General features: G+C 45.1%; 1 protein-coding gene across 2 annotated transcripts in view; it reads left to right on the top strand.

Annotated features, from left to right (window-relative positions):
• Window positions 1-12,546, top strand: part of LOC140426608 (procollagen galactosyltransferase 2-like) — a 313,431-nt gene that overhangs the window by 106,908 nt on the left and 193,977 nt on the right. The gene's annotated exons all lie outside the window — the stretch shown is intronic.

Genomic DNA, 12,546 nt, shown 5'->3' with positions numbered 1-12,546 from the left:
CATCTTGAAATAGGCAGGTTATCGAGAATATTTAAGACAGTGGTATGGAAAAAGATAAGTGCAGAAAATATCTTAGAACTAAAATTAACATAAAAGGATTGTTATAACCTGCCCGAATCCTATTGGCTGGGGATAATTGGTTACCCCATGTTTGTATGTTAAAGCCCAATCAACTAAATAGAAGAACAGAAATTAACTGAGAGATAAATTAAAAGGGGCGGTTCCTAAAAGACAAATGGAGCACAGCCGAAAAAGAACAAAGAGGGACGGAAACATAAAATCATTAAATCAAAATGTGAGAACAAAGAACAAAGAAATGTACATCACAGGAACAGGCCCTTCGGCCCTCCAAGCCCGTGCCGACCATGCTGCCCGACTAAACTACAATCTTCTACACTTCCTGGGTCCGTATCCTTCTATTCCCATCCTATTCATATATTTGTCAAGATGCCCCTTAAATGTCCCTATCGTCCCTGCTTCCACTACCTCCTCCGGTAGCGAGTTTCAGGCACCCACTACCCTCTGCGTAAAAAACTTGCCTCGTACATCTACTCTAAACCTTGCCCCTCTCACCTTAAACCTATGCCCCCTAGTAATTGACCCCTCTACCCTGGGGAAAAGCCTCTGACTATCCACTCTGTCTATGCCCCTCATAATTTTGTATACCTCTATCAGGTCTCCCCTCAACCTCCTTCGTTCCAGTGAGAACAAACCGAGTTTATTCAATCACTCCTCATAGCTAATGCCCTCCATACCAGGCAACATTCTGGTAAATCTCTTCTGCACCCTCTCTAAAGCCTCCACATCCTTCTGGTAGTGTGGCAACCAGAATTGAACACTATACTCCAAGTGTGGCCTAACTAAGGTTCTATACAGCTGCAACATGACTTGCCAATTCTTATACTCAATGCCCCGGCCAATGAAGGCAAGCATGCCGTATGCCTTCTTGACTACCTTCTCCACCTGTGTTGCCCCTTTCAATGACCTGTGGACCTGTACTCCTAGATCTCTTTGACTTTCAATACTCTTGAGGGTTCTACCATTCACTGTATATTCCCTACCTGCATTAGACCTTCCAAAATGCATTACCTCACATTTGTCCGGATTAAACTCCATCTGCCATCTCTCCGCCCAAGTCTCCAGACAATCTAAATCCTGCTGTATCCTCCGACAGTCCTCATCGCTACCCGCAATTCCACCAACCTTTGTGTCGTCTGCAAACTTACTAATCAGACCAGTTACATTTTCCTCCAAATCATTTATATATACTACAAAGAGCAAAGGTCCCAGCACTGATCCCTGTGGAACACCACTGGTCACAGCCCTCCAATTAGAAAAGCATCCCTCCGTTGCTACTCTCTGCCTTCTATGGCCTAGCCAGTTCTGTATCCACCTTGCCAGCTCACCCCTGATCCCGTGTGACTTCACCTTTTGTACTAGTCTACCATGAGGGACCTTGTCAAAGGCCTTACTGAAGTCCATATAGACAACATCTACTGCCCTACCTGCATCAATCATCTTAGTGACCTCCTCGAAAAACTCTATCAAGTTAGTGGGACACGACCTCCCCTTCACAAAACCGTGCTGCCTCTCACTAATACATCCATTTGCTTCCAAATGGGAGTAGATCCTGTCTCGAAGAATTCTCTCCAGTAATTTCCCTACCACTGAAGTAAGGCTCACTGGCCTGTAGTTCCCGGGATTATCCTTGCTACCCTTCTTAAACAGAGGAACAACATTGGCTATTCTCCAGTCCTCCGGGACATCCCCTGAAGACAGCGAGGATCCAAAGATTTCTGTCAAGGCCTCAGCAATTTCCTCTCCAGCCTCCTTCAGTATTCTGGGGTAGATCCCATCAGGCCCTGGGGACTTATCTACCTTAATATTTTTTAAGACACCCAACACCTCGTCTTTTTGGATCTCAATGTGACCCAGGCTATCTACACACCCTTCTCCAGACTCAACATCTACCAATTCCTTCTCTTTGGTGAATACTGATGCAAAGTATTCATTTAGTACCTCGCCCATTTCCTCTGGCTCCACACATGGATTCCCTTGCCTATCCTTCAGTGGGCCAACCCTTTCCCTGGCTACCCTCTTGCTTTTTATGTACGTGTAAAAAGCCTTGGGATTTTCCTTAACCCTATTTGCCAATGCCTTTTCGTGACCCCTTCTAGCCCTCCTGACTCCTTGCTTAAGTTCCTTCCTACTTTCCTTATATTCCACGCAGGCTTCGTCTGTTCCCAGCCTTTTAGCCCTGACAAATGCCTCCTTTTTCTTTTTGACAAGGCCTACAATATCACTCGTCATCCAAGGTTCCCGAAAATTGCCGTATTTATCTTTCTTCCTCACAGGAACATGCCGGTCCTGTATTCCTTTCAACTGCCACTTGAAAGCCTCCCACATGTCAGATGTTGATTTGCCCTCTAACATCCGCCCCCAATCTATGTTCTTCAGTCCCCGCCTAATATTGTTATAATTAGCCTTCCCCCAATTTAGCACATTCATCCTCGGACCACTCTTATCCTTGTCCACCAGTACTTTAAAACTTACTGAATTGTGGTCACTGTTACCGAAATGCTCCCCTACTGAAACATCTACCACCTGGCTGGGCTCATTCCCCAATACCAGGTCCAGTACCGCCCCTTCCCTAGTTGGACTGTCTACATATTGTTTTAAGAAGCCCTCCTGGATGCTCCTTACAAACTCCGCCCCGTCTAAGCCCCTGGCACTAAGTGAGTCCCAGTCAATATTGGGGAAGTTGAAGTCTCCCATCACCACAACCCTGTTGTTTTTACTCTTTTCCAAAATCTGTCTACCTATCTGCTCCTCTATCTCCCGCTGGCTGTTGGGAGGCCTGAACTGGGGTCGATGAAACAGCCCAACCCCTGCGACGCCCACTGAGCACAGAATCGTTACCCCATGTTCTATGAAGGATCTAAAGAGAGAGCTAAGACGAGCAAGGAGGGGACATGAGAAGTATTTGGCAGGAAGGATCAAGGAAAACCCAAAAGCTTTCTATAGGTATGTCAGGAATAAGCGAATGACTAGGGAAAGAGTAGGACCAGTCAAGGACAGGGATGGGAAATTGTGTGTGGAGTCTGAAGAGATAGGCGAGATACTAAATGAATATTTTTCGTCAGTATTCACTCAGGAAAAAGATAATGTTGTGGAGGAGAATGCTGAGCCCCAGGCTAATAGAATAGATGGCATTGAGGTACGTAGGGAAGAGGTGTTGGCAATTCTGGACAGGCTGAAAATAGATAAGTCCCCGGGACCTGATGGGATTTATCCTAGGATTCTCTGGGAGGCCAGGGAAGAGATTGCTGGACCTTTGGCTTTGATTTTTATGTCATCATTGGCTACAGGAATAGTGCCAGAGGACTGGAGGACAGCAAATGTGGTCCCTTTGTTCAAAAAGGGGAGCAGAGACAACCCCGGCAAATATCGACCGGTGAGCCTCACGTCTGTAGTGGGTAAAGTCTTGGAGTGGATTATAAGAGACAAGATTTATAATCATCTAGATAGGAATAATATGATCAGGGATAGTCAGCATGGCTTTGTGAAGGGTAGGTCATGCCTCACAAACCTTATCGAGTTCTTTGAGAAGGTGACTGAACAGGTAGCCGAGGGTAGAGCAGTTGATGTGGTGTCTATGGATTTCAGTAAAGCGTTTGATAAGGTTCCCCACGGTAGGCTATTGCAGAAAATACGGAGGCTGGGAATTGAGGGTGATTTAGAGATGTGGATCAGAAATTGGCTAGCTGAAAGAAGACAGAGGGTGGTGGTTGATGGGAAATGTTCAGAATGGAGTACAGTCACAAGTGGAGTACCACAAGGATCTGTTCTGGGGCCGTTGCTGTTTGTCATTTTTATCAATGACCTAGAGGAAGGCGCAGAAGGGTGGGTGAGTAAATTTGCAGACGATACTAAAGTCGGTGGTGTTGTCGATAGTGTGGAAGGATGTAGCAGGTTACAGAGGGATATAGATAAGCTGCAGAGCTGGGCTGAGAGGTGGCAAATGGAGTTTAATGTAGAGAAGTGTGAGGTGATTCACTTTGGAAGGAATAACAGGAATGCGGAATATTTGGCTAATGGTAAAGTTCTTGAAAGTGTGGATGAGCAAAGGGATCTAGGTGTCCATGTACATAGATCCCTGAAAGTTGCCACCCAGGTTGATAGGGTTGTGAAGAAGGCCTATGGAGTGTTGGCCTTTATTGGTAGAGGGATTGAGTTCCGGAGTCGGGAGGTCATGTTGCAGCTGTACAGAACTCTGGTACGGCTGCATTTGGAGTATTGCGTACAGTTCTGGTCACCGCATTATAGGAAGGACGTGGAGGCTTTGGAGCGGGTGCAGAGGAGATTTACCAGGATGTTGCCTGGTATGGAGGGAAAATCTTATGAGGAAAGGCTGATGGACTTGAGGTTGTTTTCGTTGGAGAGAAGAAGGTTAAGAGGAGACTTAATAGAGGCATACAAAATGATCAGGGGGTTGGATAGGGTGGACAGTGAGAGCCTTCTCCCGCGGATGGATATGGCTGGCACGAGGGGACATAACTTTAAACTGAGGGGTAATAGATATAGGACAGAGGTCAGAGGTAGGTTCTTTACACAAAGAGTAGTGAGGCCGTGGAATGCCCTACCTGCTACAGTAGTGAACTCGCCAACATTGAGGGCATTTAAAAGTTTATTGGATAAACATATGGATGATAATGGCATAGTGTAGGTTAGATGGCTTTTGTTTCGGTGCAACATCGTGGGCCGAAGGGCCTGTACTGCGCTGTATTCTTCTATGTTCTATGTTCCTTGGGGAATATGAGCTCCCCCAATGAGGGGAGGAGGGGGGATGTGGGGTAATCATTAGCAGTGCAACTGTATAAATAGAGCTGGCCAGTGTAGTACTGGCGAGAGTGGGAACCAGTAGTAAACTGCTGGTACTGTGTACATAATAATAATATTGATGTAAATAAAGTTACTTTCTGTTTGACTCTACAAACACATGCTGGATTCTCCGTGGCCCTCACAAAAGTTAGCCCAACGAGGTGAAAGATAAATTTAGGATCGATAGTTCACACATTGTTCATCAATCGGAATGGATGTTTAGTGGAGTACTGGCAGAGACTTGAATCATTTTAACAAATAACGAGGATGTTTCAGACTCTCTCTGGTTACTTAAACTTGAGATGGGTTGAATGCCCGACCTCATTTGCGAGGATCTTGTGACCATGTCCCCTTCATGTTCTGCAGTCTCTGCAGCACTCCCTTAGGCCTTTTCACGTCAGCCGCTTAAAAAAACCCTGCATATTCTTATGTAAGCACACATCATACGGCGGTGTGTACATGCTTGGAGAGCAGGCAGTGTAAATAAAACATGGATAATTTACTCTCCCTAATGATCACGTCGCTATTGGCCAAATCACAAAAGTCCCTTTTGATCCTGAGCCGCCAGATGTCTGGACTGGTCAAAGGAACTTTTGAGGTCCAAGTGGCAAGACTGAGCTAGCATGAAAGCTGAGAGGGCAGTAATGATCTACACTGTAAGCTGTGTGGAAGATTCTGTTCATAACCGGTTACTTTCTTGCAATTATCCACATCCAGATATTACTGAAAGGTCACTTACGCAGCAATCGGCATGCACAATTCTATAACCTCCCCACAAAATGCCACCTTCTTTATGTTTTAATTGAAGGTAGTCCTCTAAAATTATTCAGTAAGTTTTCTCCCATCCACCTACAGGCTAGTGACAAAATCATGTTCATCTCATGCCAAAAGGCATCATTTATGTTCCAAGGTATCATTCCATATTTTTGACAATATTATACAGTACTAACAACAAAAATTAAGCTAATTCCTCTAAGCACTTTCCTGAAATAGAGAGCAGAATAATATTTATGCTTCGGCCCATTTGATGCGGTTCAGCTTATTGTCCCAATTATCTATCCTTACTCTTGTGTTGAACGCCTAGTAAGCTATGCAGCAATCAGTCAGCCCCTGCAAAGACCACGGGGGCAAATTTGAACCTGCGTTCGCCATCAGCAAAAACGGCGATGCAAACCCAATATCCCGCGAGGGTCGAGAAATGAAATTCTCCCCGGCAAGAGTGCCCCCAACATTTCCGTAAAGGTGGGGGAGCAGGGATTTCCGTTGTTGTAGAGGGACCATCCCGATACTTGAAAGGGGATCCTCCATGTCCATAAGGAGGTTTGGGGAAATATATTTTAGCACAGATTGAGGTGTCCTTTAAAGATGATGTAGCAATCTGGGATGGCCACTTCCAGAATACAAAATGGACATTTGCAAAGATTGCAGGGAAAAATGGACAATGTCAAGAAAGCAAGCAGGCACAAAGCCTGTCTGCATATTGGAGCCGTAGCTCACAGACAAGACTGAAACTGTAGGCCCATTAGCATATGGATGGCCCATCTCCGGGAACAAAGGGCGATACTTAAGGAACCGTCCTGGCTCCAGACCTCGCGTCGCCAGTTCCCCAAACCGAAAGCACAAACAAAGCCAGGCCAACGGCCACCTAGGACACGCCCAGCCATCAGGGCACCCACCCCTTTATTGGTCAGGATCAATGCGGATGATCAAGATACGGCCCAATTGATTGGGGCCAAGTTCAAGGCCCGCCCAAAAGCACGCGAAGCCCCTTCGGGTATAAGAAGAAGGCCCCAAGTGAGAATCGCTCTCTTGGACTTGGCTCTCACCGTGGAGAGACCCATCCACCAGCTACACCAGAAGCAAGTAAGTCCAAGGTCAACGCTCGCTACCAGACGGACGACCTTAGCTGTTCTCCTGCATCTCTTCGAACCCAACAGCCTCAGATCCGAACAACGGCCATTGTTCCTCTGACTGAGTGGGCGCCCAAAGCTAAGTATAGGCTTTAGCAGTAGTGATAGTTTAGTCTGTAGTATTTTGTGCATGAGTAGATATTACTGTGTGTGTAAATAAACAGTCTTGACTTTGAACTAACTAACTGGTGTACCGGCTCTTTGATCAGTATTCGGATTTGAACCTTGTGGCAGTATTGAAAGATACCTGGCAACTCTAAAGCAAACGTAATTAGAATTAAGGAAGGCGATCATATTGACCGACATATTTAGAAACAACCAAAGAGAGCAACAATGACGCCCTGATCTCTGTGCAACTGGCCTTGCATCAGGCCCTGCCCGCCAGAATGATGGTGCAAACCATGCCAGAAAATCTGATTTGAAAACTTGACAGTGTTTCTGAAAAGATACACGCCGATTTTCAGTTCAAGCCTGACACTGACAAATTTTGGGTAAATTTAAGGTACCATGATGTGTACTTACCAGGATGAACCTTTGATAACCAGTCAAAAGCATGAGGTCTGGCTGTTTCTTTCTCTCCTTAAGACTGGTTATGCCCCAAGCATATCACCCTAGATGATTTAACTGATCTGACAATATTTGTGACACTTCTAGTTGTAGAATAAAGCTAAGTGAATCTACTTTTCAACATGTAAAGTCTCAAGCAAACATTTTTTACAAGCGTACTGGCTGAGGAAAAGGGATTGGGTTCGGCTGTGAATCCCCGATAGCCAGATAGCTTGTTGTGAAAAGTCGTGTGTATTTTCAACTCTGTTAAAGGTTTTAGCATTCAACACACCTTGTATTAGGGGCAGCACGGTGGCGCAGTGGTTAGCACTGCTGTCTCACATCACCGAGGTCCCAGGTTCGATCCCGGCTCTGGGTCACTGTCCGTGTGGAGTTTGCACTTTCTCCCCGTGTTTGCGTGGGTTTCCCCCACAACCCAAAGATGTGCAGGGTAGGTGGATTGACCATGCTAAATTGCCCTTAATTGGAAAAAATGAATTGGGTACTCTAAATTTATTAAAAAATACAACTTGTATTATATAACAAATGTCCCATGACACCTCATAGAAGCAAAATCAAATGAGATCTTGACGCCAAAAAGAAAGCATTCGGACAAATTATTGATAATTAATCTTTTAAACAAACAGTGTGAAGTCAAGTTCACAGGCATGGTGGCACAGTGGTTTGCGCCGCTGCCTCACAGCCTCAGGGACACGGGTTCAATTCTGGCCTTGGGTCACTGTGTGGAGTTTGGATGTTGTCCCCGTGTCTGTGTGGGTGTCCTCTGGGTGCTCCGGTTTCCTCCCACAGTCCAAAGATGTGCAGGTTAGGTGGGATTATGGGGACATGGTGGGGGAATGGGCCTTGGTAGGGTGCTCTTTCAGAGGGTCGGTGCTGACCCAATGGGCCAAATGGCCTCCTTCTGTACTGTTTAGAATTCTATTCTAAGTTAAGTGTAAAATGTTCTGTTGGTACAACACCATTGCAGTGATACATATTTGTTTGTGTAACACCCTCAAAATTATGCCGTTCAAATGTTGCATCCATCTCTTAGTTACAGGCCAAATTCTCCGGTCGCCGGGATTCTCTGGTTCCCGCCGGCAGTGCATGGGTTTCCTGGCGGCATGGGGTGGCTTCAATGGGAAATCCCATTGACAAGCGGTGGGAAGAGAGAATCCCGCTGCCAGTGAACGGCACGTCACCGAGAAACACGGCTGGGGACCGGAGAACCCACCCATAAAGACCAACCTGCATTTTCAAGAGAAGTATAAGACCCATGTGACAATTTAACCCCGAGTTTGCCACTTGCCAGTGAATGCTGGAACATTTGTGCACTGTAAACTGATATCTTTTCATCTAAACTACATTGCTGCATTCTGCAAACAATAATAAAAACATTCAAACCTCTTCTCTTATCCTTTACAGTTTCCCTTTTCTATTGCTGTTTCCCCTCACACTTGCATTGTTCCTGAGCCAGGCAGAGCTTCTGTCCCAGACTATACAAACACACTGCATACCAGTGTCCCAGAGTTAACCAGCCTGCACAGGGTTGCCAACCCACCAGGTTGTCCTGGAGTCTCCAAGAATGGAGACTCCTGCAGAAAAATCATTGGGACAGTAAAAAAGATTGACTCTTTTCCCGTTATTGTCTTTAAATATTTCTCTTTTTCCAGATATTAAAAATATTACAAGCTGGGGAAACGATTGTTTGACTGGCAGTCAAACTTCACTCAACTGACTAATCTGTCTATTTGCTTTCCAGTGGAGTGTAGGAAGGCAGTGTGTCACAAGGATGGGTATGTTAGCTGATGAATGGCTGGAGTGTGGGGGCAAGTCATAATGAAACCTCCAGGAATACATTGAATCACAGTTGGCAACCCTCAGCCGACATGATACTCAATTCAACGGGGAGGATCCGGTGAGAATCTGGCAGGATTATTGTTAACTTAAAAAGGGAAATTCAGTGAGAGACAAAGTGAAACAAAGTTATATTTAAATTCCCAGCCAAGGAATTTTAATATTCTGTTTCGTGACTTTTTACCATGAAGATTAAAAAAAATAAATTTAGAGTACCCAATTCTTTTTTCCAATTAAGGGGCAATTTAGCGTGGCCAATCCACCTACCCTGCACATCTTTGGGTTGTGGTGGTGAGACCCATGCAGAATGTGCAAACTCGACACGGACAGTGACCCATGGTCGGGATCGAACCCGGGTCCTCGGCGCCTTGAGGCAGTAGTGCTAACCACTGTGCCACCGTGCCACCCATTTCTTACCATGAAGTTAAATAGCTTTTTGAAAGAGTTTTACAAATATAGGGTGCCTTTCATGACCTACAAGTTACAAAGTATTTTTGAAGTGCCATCACTGTTGTATGATAGGAAATGAGATTGCCAGTTTGTACATAGCAAGATCCACCAGCAGTGGTGCAATAATTATGTTAGCTGAGGGATAAATACTGGATAGGACATTGAGGGAAGCACTCTTAATCTCATTCAAATCGTGGCCATGGGATCTTTTATGCCTAGCTATGAGAGCAGGCAGGGCCCACTGTTGGCACCTCCAACAGTGCAGCATGCCCTCAATACTGCACTGTACTGGAGTGTGAGCCTTAATTATACACTCAAATCTCTGGAGTGCTACCAACTGAAACTACTTTTACTAATTATGTATATATATTATTTTACCAATTATACTCATTTAATTTTATTCTTGAAACCTCTTACTAATGCATGAGTCTTTGACATCATTGCACCCATTTAAAATGCTTTCAGTAGAATCTGGGGCATTTCTCTTGAACTGTTGTTACATTGTGAGGGATTTGCCAGGGGTTGCAGTCTGAGTAGATGGCCTCTGTTCTGTATCTGGGATTGAGATTGTGTTGTGTGATGCTGCCAAAAAGTAGATTAACATGCTCATTCAAAATTGCTTCGCCTATCACTTTGACTGATGCCAATCTGTTCAGTTTTAAAGGGATAATGTTTTTGTTAAAATCCCTTCCAGTGTGACTTTATCGAAATACGATAACATATCTGCCACTGGGCATGGCATGGGTTCATAGAACCATAGAATCCCTACAGTGCAGAAAGAGGCTATTCGGCCAATCAAGTCTGCACCGACTCTCCGAAGGAACACCCTACCTCGGCCCACGCCCCTGCCCCATCCCTGTAACCCCACACTTGTGGCACTAAGGGCAATTTAGCATTGCAAATCCACCTAACCCGCATATCTTTGGACTGTGGGAGGAAGCCGGAGCACCCAGAGGAAACCCACACAGACTCGGGGAGAATGTGCAAACTCCACACAGTCATCCAAGATCGGAATTGAACCTGGGTCCCTGGCAGTAGTGCTAATCACTGTACCACTGGTGCCGGTCCAATAGAGAGCACTGTGTGGTTAGAAAATATACTTTCTCGTAGAACACAATATTCTCTAATGGATTGGAAGGGTGGCAAGATTAATGTGCAATGAAACCATTGTTTCTGTTTTTTTAAATTTATTAATTAACGGGATGTGCCAACCTGCCCTGTTGTGTAATGGCTAGTGGGGTGCTCCTGTGTGAACACTGATAGTTGTGAGGTCTCCTGTTTCATGAAACAGCGCAACACTTTCATTACTACCATTGCATCGAGATGATCATTCAACAAAAATATATTTTTCAAACTGATCCAAGTCTCTGTCCTGACCTGAAGGACTAGATTTAAACCTTACTGACTATAAATGCACAGCATTCAGGAAAGTTTATTGCTACCCAGTTGCAGGGTGTTATACCTGACAGAACCTATCCATATATTGTAATGTGCTGTGAAGCTATGGAGATTACTGTGCTACAGCTTGACCAGTTACTGACCCACTTTTACTGTGAGGAAAACAAAGCCCTTCGTGAATTATAAATTAAACAGGATGAATGAAATTGTAAAGTTAAAAATGACTTCTGTTTTCAGAGAAATACATTTTAAGACAATGGCCACAGCATTCGACTCCATAGTGCCTACGTCACTGGTGCTGCAGGTGTTGTTTTGCATCCAAAATGCCGAGCACAATGAGCATGAGCACTTCTGCTGTGGACCATGCGTGGTGTCAGTTTTGGAAAGTTGGTGTGACTGCGCTGGAATTAGGAAAAGCTGCGCCCTGTTTACCTGGTATTAAGGGCTGTGCCGTGATGGTGGCAGGGTGATGCAAGATGCAGTTATAAATGTGACGTATGCTCTGGACCCCAGTAGGGCTCCTCAGAATGGTCCAGGCTGCAGAAGCACTGCTTCACCACAATGGCTGACCTTCTGTACGTAATGATGAGGTGAAGCTATGGTTGTGCAGTATGAGTCACAGGTGATAGAGATTATTGATAATTGAGTGGAGGGGGTGTTCTTAGATAAACAGTGAGCATGGCAAGTGGTTGTGCCATGAGGATATAAATTCACTGACCATGACCGCTCATGTGAGGTCATTACACTTCTTACTGCACTGCATCTAGATTCTCAGGGCTACACTCTTGCATTGACAGGGGTGGCTGTCTGCTCCCACTTCCTTGATAAAGTTAGTTTGGGGTCCTTTTGGCTCCTTGTGGATAGAAGAACTCCTGTCTCCACTCCATCTCTTGCACCATTGCCTCCAGTGCTGTATCAGAACATTCTGCCGATCCTGTTGTGTCACATTCACTCTTCTTGCAGCTCAGGCATATTCCACAGTCACTTCCAGCAACTTCTGCAGCCAGCCTGTACTTGCTCTTTCAGAGGCACAGGCTAGCTTTAAGTAGCGTTGGCTAGCTTTAAATGGTGCTAGCCTAGTATGACCCTGGGCCTCCAGCTCAGGTGTGCAGCCACTCAAAAGCACATTTAGTATTAGTCTGCACACCACTATCATTTAAATTAGCAGGCAGTATGAAGAGCTAAGCCTGTGATTCCCAAGCTCATTTCAGCGGGCTCTCGAATGTTGACCCCTGAATGTTTCGGGCTCCATTCAGTCTACTCTGTTGTAATTCCAGGTTAGGATTTGTTGAATTAATGATGTGGGGAGAAACGATATTTGAATTGCTTGCAGATGAAACTCATATTTGTATTCAAACGTTGTTTTGAGTAGCAAGCAGAAGGCTCACATGCAAATTCATATCCTGTTAAGCAATCTGTATTGGCAAGGGAATTATTTCCTGAGTCTGCACTGCAAGGAAGCCAGATTTATTTATTTTGTGCTGTGTCGATTTTCTTTGTGTTT

The sequence above is a fragment of the Scyliorhinus torazame genome, chromosome 7 (assembly GCF_047496885.1).
Source record: "Scyliorhinus torazame isolate Kashiwa2021f chromosome 7, sScyTor2.1, whole genome shotgun sequence".
NCBI lineage: Eukaryota > Metazoa > Chordata > Chondrichthyes > Carcharhiniformes > Scyliorhinidae > Scyliorhinus > Scyliorhinus torazame.
The sequence above is the reverse complement of the archived record's forward strand: the minus strand, read 5'-3'. Positions and strand labels throughout refer to the sequence as shown.